Below are 8,582 nucleotides of genomic sequence, written 5' to 3'. Positions count from 1 at the left end.
AATAAGATTGAAAAGGCGTAAGAGGACTGCAAGGGCTGACTGATGTAAATGTTGTAGCATACGAATATGAATGTCGTCGGGCCCAACTGTCGATGATCGGCAAGCTGAGAGTGTTGCCTCCAGTTCTTGAAGTGTAAAAGGCACATTATACTGGTCTTCTCTGAGAGAAGAAAAGTCCAAGAGTGCTAACTCTCTGGCAGACTTTGAGGAAAGAAACGAGGGACAGACGGAGCCCTAGAGAAATACGGACCAGATGATTGCCAATTTCAATGGCAACATCTAGAGGGTTTGCTATATCAACACCGGCAACCCGCAGAACAGGAGCCGGGTCAGGAGAATATTTACCACTCAGTTTTCTTACTTTTTTCCTGACTGCACTCAGGAAGCAGAGGTGATGGTGGAGACAATCTCGCCAGCAAGTGCGTTTAGCTTCACGGATGACACGGCGAGCGATTGCACTCTTCTGCTTAAAATCAAGAAGTCTTTCAGTGGTTCTATTATATCGGTACCTGCCCCACACAGCAAGTTTCAAACGTATTGCACGATCACAAGCAGGAGACCACCAAGGCACACATTTCTGAGAATGCCTGCCCGAGGTTTGGGGTATAGAATGAGAAGCTGCGGTTAAAACTGAGGATGAGAAGAGGTGTAAAAGCTCATCAACGGAGATCGAAGAAGGAACCTCACTAAAAAACAGTTAGTCCGAATTTGCCTGATCAAATTGCCAGCGTGGGTTACGAAGAGGTGGTGAATATGAAGGGTAAGTAAGAATGACTGGAAAATGATCACTGTCATGTAAATCCGGGAGAACAGACCAGGTGAAGTCTAGTGCAGTGGAGGAAGAGCAGACAGAGATCGATGCAAGAGAGTATGAGTACGAGGATCAAAATGGGTGCGAGTACCTGTATTTAAAACATGGAGGGCGTGGAAAGAAAAGCCTCTAGCTGAATGCCACAGGAATCACAGTGAGACCCCCCAGAGAAAATGATGGGCATTAAAATCGCCAAGTAACAGAAGTGGTGGCGGTAATAACGAAACAAGAAAGGCAATATTCGGAATAGATAATTCTCGAAAAGGAGAGGTACAAAGAACAGTGTGTGTACCACCTATGCAGGTGGATACGGGCTGCTGTGTAATGCAGCGAAGTCCGAACAAATAGCTGATGGCATGGAATATCATTGCGTAGAAGAAGGGCACTTTCGTTGAAGGTCCCTTCAGGAAAAGGATCCAAAGAATACAATAAATTATAGCCCGAGATGGGATAGATAACAGCAGAGTAATTTTGGTTCTTGTAAGCAAACACCAACAGGGGAAAATTGTGAGAGCAACGTCTGAAGCTCACCCCGATTACTCCTGAGGCTGCGTATATTTCACTGTAAATAGGCCATGATTGGCAACGATAAAGATACTAGAAATCCGCAGGTAAGGGTACTTACGGACTAAAGGGGTTAGAAAAGTCCACATGCGGTGGCAACAGAAAACGTTCAAGCAGCGAAGGGACAGTGCACTGTGAAGAAAGGAGTTGTGCAGTTGGAGAAGAGGAAAGAGAAGGAACAGAGGGTGGATCAGTGTCCATTGGTGGTTTGGTCTCCAGTATATTCAGGAGTTCAGAGACGTCGTATGGGAGACAATATTGGAGATGGAAGGAGTAGTTTGAGTAAAGATCGGAACTGTAATGGACTATCAAGGTAGGGGGGGCAAAAGGGTGGAGGGAACTGGAGAAGTGTGGGAGGGGACAGAAGAGGCAGAAACCTGGAAGGTGGCAGAAGAGGAAGGAATTTGGGGTGGGACAGGGGAGGAAGGCACAGGACGAGGATGAGGATGAACCTCCCCACTTGTAACCAAGCCAGTGAAAGGGGAAGACCCAGGTACAGAGACTGGGAAGGTAAAGTGTGGAGGTAGTTGAAGGGAACGATGGGTTAAAGGAGATTTTTTGGACTTCTGAGAAGTAGAGGGACGATTGGGAGGTGGTGTCAGGCGAGAGTTGGTCGATACCAGGATTTGTGAGGGAGAACACGAAGTGAGAACAAACTGAGGTGTTAAGTAGGGACGTCTGAGCCCAGGACAGCAAAAGAATTAGATACAGGAGTGACTATGGGACTGGCAACCACAGAGGCAGCTGCAGAAGGTGGGACTCCAGAAGTGGGGGGGACGTTTTGAAACACGAGAATTAACACGGGGCAGTCTCCCTTGGAGGCAGAGATGAGAAACCGCCATAGTATTAGGTAGACCTTCTGCCTCTGAGGCAACGAAATTCCCACTCATTCAAGTAGACCTGGCAATGGCGAGAGTACGAAGGGCGAGCCTCATGACAATTAAGGCAAGAGGGAGGTCGACTGCAAGACGCATTAGAATGGTCATCGGCACCACAGACTGGGCATTCGGCTATAGATCTGCAATATTATGATGGGTGGCAAAATCGCCAGCAATTTCTACACTGTTGCGATGTAGGAATCACTTTTTGAACTTGTAACCGATGTCCTGCTACATAAACAGAGGATGGGAGTTCACGGCTGTCAAAAGTTAAACGAGCCACATTTGCAAGGGTATCATCTCTGCCCGCGGGCAGGAGGAACACAAGTGTCTACCTTGAATGTCATTGCCACATGTCTGGAAATTCTGTTGGACTAGGGCATGGGGCAGAATGACATTACCACTACAAAAATTGAGGGAATGAATGAAAATATCTACCAACATGGCATAGGAGCACTTTGCCAATACTATGGTCAGATAGGTAGAAGTCGATCTTAGAGTAAAGAATTTAGTCCACTGTGTGGTCTGAAACAGTGAAGAGGGAGTGCATGAGGTGTCGGTCTTTTCCGAGTAGAATGGGAAGGTAACGAAGTAACGTCATCAGGAGATAGCCGTTGGCATTTAGAAGTGGGACCAGAGTTGGTCCAATGTGGGATTGGCTGGCGATTCGAAAATTGCCGCACCTTAGAAGGAGAGGCTGGAAACAGTCAAAGGAGAGCAGAGGTCAGACAAATCAAAGGAGTCAGTCGAAACCCCGGCACCTGAAGCGGGTGACAAAACAGCACCAGCAAGAGGTACATGGGTCTTAAGAGTGTCTGAAGAGTGACCAAATGACGAAGCGAGGTCAGAACAGGGTGCCGTAACAATAAGGGGCCTAGGGGTAATGGGGTCATGGATTGTGTACTCCATGGCTAGGTTACTTTGGTTTAAGAAAAAAAAATAAAAGGGAGGACTGGGGAGGAATAGTTACTAAGAGGAAAGAAAGGGCCAGAAATCTCCCTCCACGCCCAAGAGGACCTCAGCATTTCAAGTAGTGCAGATGCAGCATGGAACCTGTGCCATACCCTACCCTTCATGCCAGTAAACCAGCAATCCGGGATAGCAACCTCATATCTGTCGAGCTGCCTCTGTGGACAAAAAGAGGGCGGCTGGATATCCGCCACTAAGCATACCTCCTTTGGCCACCACCCCCGGAATCCGAAAGGTGGCTTCCAGAGATACACCCGTCGCGCGAAAGACACCCAAAGCCACCCTCCGGGATACCAGAGGGGGATCAGACATCCCCAGGCGATCCAGATCCCATGGCAAACTACGCCACCGCCAAGAACCTCAATGGAATGGACCCCGGTACCCTTTCCCCTACCTAGGAACTAGCGCACCTGTGGGGAAACTCCAAAGGCCAAAAAAGGAATGGCAAAAGGGAGGGGTGGGGAGGAAAGGAAAAAGGGGAGGATGGGATAGGGGGGTAATTATGTTCGGTCTGAGGAAGGAGACCAACAGGTTAATTCCTCAGACCAAGAGCCTCTTCAACACGCCAAGGAGCCCCCCTTGAAGAGGTTTCATACTAGTAAATTTGAAACTATGACCAGTGGTTCAATGGGAGATTTTATCAACCTGAAGGCAGGCTACTACTAGTCGGCAGTCAGTGCCCGAGTAAGCTATAGCCAAGTCATCATGATGACCAAATATGCGATTGAACAGTGGAAGGTAGGCCATTTATAGCTAAAAAAAACAGAGGACAACCTTGGGGGATTCCTTCGGCTTGTACGAAGTCCGAGGAAAGCGAGGTGCCAATACAGTCCCAAAAATCTGACAAGGAGAAATGAAGTTACGTAGATTACTGTGGAGACCTAAGGAGTGGGCTTGGGCTAGAATGTTATACCTCCAAGTGGTATCATATGCCCTCTTTAGATCGAAAAAGACCGCTAGGCATTTCGAATATCCATATCGAGGAGTGGTAAGATGGGAGTAAAAGTCCCAAGCTGCTCGAGCAAATTGTCAACGAGGGCTACGAAATGGTTGGGTATATGCAAGATAAATGAAAGGAAAGATTACTATCACAAATCTGGAAGAACAGACCACGTTTAATTAAGTGCAATGGGCGAGGAACAGTTAGATCAATGCAGGAGAGACTGAGTGAAAGTCAGAATGGGTAGGAGCACCTGTATTTAAAACGTGGAAGAGGAAAAAAAAAAAAAAAGTCCAACTGATCACGAGTCTCATTGGAACCTTCCCCACACGTGATGGCGAACATTAAAAAAATTACCGAACAAAAGATGGGTGGCAATAGTGAAATTAAAAAAGCGATATCAGATACAGAATGCACGGGAGGGAGAGCAAACTGAACCATCTGCGTAAATAAATCCAAGCTGCAGTGTAATGCAGCGGGAAATGAACAAAAACTGTACGGTATATCAATGCGCACAAGCAGCACTTCCATTAAATGATTCGTCAGGTAAAGGATCTGAAGAAAGTAATAGTACATAACTCGAAACGGGATGAATGACAACTAATTTTGGGCTTTAGTCCCCAGTACGTGTTGGGTTGCAACTGGAAGAACAACAGTTTCTGTATTGCCTTCCAGGCCAGGAATATTCCATTGTAAGAAAAGACAATGTACAGAAATAAAATTTGCAACAATTAGAAACTATAAAACCTATGGGCTTTCAGGATCTGTAAAGTCAATGTGGTGAGGTAACTAAGCTTTTAAGCGAGGAAGAATGAATATTGCAGAGGAATAGTGTTGCGAGAGTCGAGAAATAAAAGGGGTAGAAGTAGTGTTGGTGTCCATCAGGGGGTGTTGTCACCGCAATATAGCTGGAGAACCCCCTAACGTTTCTGTTAAGGAAGCCAACGATGCCATGATGTAAAGACAGGAAAGGCGATGCAAGGAAAGGTAGGAGTAAGTATGGAGAAGACTAAAGAGGTCTGACGGGGCAGGGAGTATGAGCCTGGAGAGATGAGTCACCTGGGGTATAAGAGGTCTGTAGTGTAACAGGAGAGGAAGGAGGTTGGAAGGTAACCATGGAGGAAGACGGGGGAGGGGGTGAACCTATCTTCATGCCAGCTGGATAGGGAGCGAGAACGAGGCTCCGAGGTAAATTCGAGGGATAGGGTATATATTCTGAAGAATAAATTAATTTAATTTCTATGAATGGACTCTTAAACATTGTTCAGCAAATGTGTGTAGCCAATGTTTATACTCTAAATTTGCGTTTAACCTTTAAACTTACAGGGGCCATTAAAACTAATACTTAAAAGTTCATCTCAATATTAAGCTGATGGACTATACGAGTGACCATGAAGTCTGCATTTATAGAGGTAACAGACTGGTTTATGTTATATACTGTATCCCAAAGTTTAAATTTCATTGTCAAATGATACAAGTTTGTTGCTGGTCATCGCTTGACAGGAAAGTTTGTGGGAGTATACTAGTTAATCAAATAGTCGCCAATTTAGAAAATTTTTACCTGTTGATTATTCCGATGGCCAGATGCAGAGTTTAGCATTCATGCATTACCCAGAAAAAGAAAAAAATTAAAGCTGTGCAGAGTCACGAAAATTAAACTGGTGACACTTATAGGTTATTTAGGAGTTTTTTTTTATATTTTATTTAAAACAGTGCGATACAAATGACAAATATATTAAAAAGATACACGACAAAAGATTACTGCACTAGAATCGCACTTAACCCGAGACCTAATAACGACACCATACAGTACAGTGGTAATACACACACCACACCGTATGTTACATTGGTATTACACTCACACACAACACACCGTATATTACAGTGATAATACACTCACACACAACACTATACATTACAGTGATAGTTTTATTTGTTAAAGAACATCTCTAACAAGGTTACATATTACCAAACATCAAACACGAAATTAAGAAGATTGTACAATAAAACAGAAAAAAACAAACACGCACAATAACACACACAAGCACACACGTTACACTACATGAGACTACATCAGGCACATACTAGGTGAGGTTTCTGCCTGTCAACACACACGTATGCAAGACTAAATGTAAGATCTCAGGTGCTTAACAGAGCACCACGATACTCAAAACATTAATTTTGGCGATTATCACGAGATCTAAACATACATAGGTATTTAGTATTCAAAGAAGGAAACGGGATAATACTAAAAGTCACTATAAAAACATCCAGTATAACAAAACTACGATGTGATATTTTACATCTCAGCAAAACAAAGAAAATAATGCAAGTAGTTACATGTAATATAATATTACTGTAAAGCACACTGTAACAGCATAAAATATAACAAATTAAACCAATTGCTATATGCTAGGAAACACTTTTTACCACTTACAATTGAATCAAAAACAGTAAAGACACCTATAACATATTTGAGTCATTGAAAATTTTCATCAAAGTCCTTGAAATGATTTATACATGATAAAAAATATGCAATCGTAGTGCTACATATTTCTAAATAATTGTAGTTGCTGAAACCCTCGGGGCAATAACCCTATTGCCTCTAGATATCAAAACTCAATTATACATCCATATAAACAGCTCTCCATGCTCACACCCAAGTCTAGGAAAATAGCCCGTCGTATCCCCTTATCCACTTTGCAAATCCCATAAATCCCTTAATGTGAAATTTCGATAACCCTCACTAAAATCTCTCCCATCTCCCTCCATACACCCCTTTATTTCTACACTGTCCTATAAAAAGTTGCTGCCAATGCATTAATTCTTGCCCGCACGTTCGCCTCCCTCATAGCCCACATAATGTATATATAATCGGTAATCAATTACCCAATCGCATTCTCAACCCTTTTATTCACCCCAGTTATATCTAAACTTAAAACCCTCAAAACCTGCAAACCCCCTCCCCCCACTAACTTTAAAACCTTACCCATCCAAACCCTTATAAGTTCAATACAATGGCAAAAAATATACCGTATGATAAATAGTCGCCAATCCTCCACAATCCTTGCATTCCCCATCCTCTCGTATTCTCTTATAGAATAAAACCATTCCTGACGGCAAGATTCCATGTAAAAATCTATACACAACTTCTGACTTTAGGTTTTAAACGCAATTTGAACATCAAAATGGTATACAATACCGACAGGTTGTTAGGTAAGACACATATGCAACAGTTAGACAACTTTATTCCGAAACGTTTCGCCTACACAGTAGGCTTCTTCAGTCGAATACAGAAAATAGGCAGGAACAGTAGAGATGTGAAGACGATGTAATCAGTCCATCACCCTTGTAGTAGTAGAATTTGAGGTTGTCAGTCCCTCGGCCTGGAGAAGTTCAGTTCCATAGTCAGGAACTATCTGAAGATCAAGCGATAGTGCGGAGACTTAAATACTGTCGGAAGGAGAGGGGGGTAGTAGTAGTAGTATTATTATTATTATAATCAAGGGGAAGCGCTAAACCCGGAGGATTATACAGCGCCTAGGGGGGGGATGTGGAAGGCATTCAGGCTTAATTCGGGGAACTGGAGCACAGATCCAATTCCCTAAATCAAGAGCCCCTCACCAACATCAAGGAACCTTCCTTGAGGGGAGTAGTAGTAGTAGTAGTATAGTAGTAGTAGTAGTAGTAGTAGTAGTATAGTAGTAGTAGTAGTAGTAGTAGTAGTAGTAGTAGTAGTAGTAGTAGTAGTAGTATAGTAGTAGTAGTAGTAGTAGTAGTAGTATAGTAGTAGTAGTATAGTAGTATAGTAGTAGTATAGTAGTAGTAGTAGTAGTAGTAGTAGTAGTATAGTAGTATAGTAGTAGTAGTAGTAGTAGTAGTAGTATAGTAGTAGTAGTAGTATAGTAGTAGTAGTAGTAGTAGTAGTAGTAGTAGTAGTATAGTAGTAGTAGTAGTAGTAGTAGTAGTAGTAGTAGTAGTAGTAGTAGTAGTATAGTAGTAGTATAGTAGTAGTAGTAGTGAGAATGTAACCACTGAGAGGTCATGTCCCTCTCAGATCCAACACTTCTCACTTGAAAAGCTTGTCCAAGGTGTTTTCTGTACCAAGATGCCATGTGTTGCAGTGTCTTACAAGATGAACATCAAAATGGTATACAATACCGACAGGTTGTTAGGTAAGACACATATGCAACAGTTAGACAACTTTATTCCGAAACTTTTCGCCTACACAGTAGGCTTCTTCAGTCGAATACAGAAAATAGGCAGGAACAGTAGAGATGTGAAGACGATGTAATCAGTCCATCACCCTTGTAGTCGTAGAATTTGAGGTTGTCAGTCCCTCGGCCTGGAGAAGTTCAGTTCCATAGTCAGGAACTATCTGAAGATCAAGCATGTGTGTCTTACCTAACAACCTGTCGGT

The sequence above is a fragment of the Cherax quadricarinatus genome, chromosome 71 (genome assembly GCF_038502225.1).
Source record: "Cherax quadricarinatus isolate ZL_2023a chromosome 71, ASM3850222v1, whole genome shotgun sequence".
Classification (NCBI taxonomy): domain Eukaryota; kingdom Metazoa; phylum Arthropoda; class Malacostraca; order Decapoda; family Parastacidae; genus Cherax; species Cherax quadricarinatus.
Note: the sequence above shows the minus strand (reverse complement) of the source record.